This window comes from Montipora foliosa, unplaced genomic scaffold, assembly GCF_036669935.1.
Source record: "Montipora foliosa isolate CH-2021 unplaced genomic scaffold, ASM3666993v2 scaffold_463, whole genome shotgun sequence".
Lineage (NCBI taxonomy): Eukaryota > Metazoa > Cnidaria > Anthozoa > Scleractinia > Acroporidae > Montipora > Montipora foliosa.
Genome location: NW_027179771.1, coordinates 132,118 through 132,500, shown reverse-complemented (window position 1 = coordinate 132,500; position 383 = coordinate 132,118).

The window sequence follows — 383 nt, the reverse complement described above, 5'->3', positions numbered from 1 at the left end:
GGAACTTTCCTGTAGAACTTCTAACTCCTGCGACGCTACATGTATCTTGTAAAATGTTCGATATGTAATGTTTAAACTCCCAATGGATACGCTGGGCACTGCGCGTGTGTGGGCTCAACATGATGCGCGTTGCTGTGCAAATGCAGTCGACTTTGTTGAGCAACACATGGATGACCGCGAAACAAAGGAAAGTTGAGCCGTGATCAGTTTCAAATTTGACTCAACAAGACTCAACACCTCTCAACAGGGTGTTCAAATGCGCTCAACTTGTTGAGCTACAAGCAGTTGCAAAAAGAGTTGAGACACTCACTGTTGATAACCGTACAATGCGTGTCATTCAAGTCAGCGCATCTCCAACCCCCCTTCCCCCCAAGCAAAGTTGT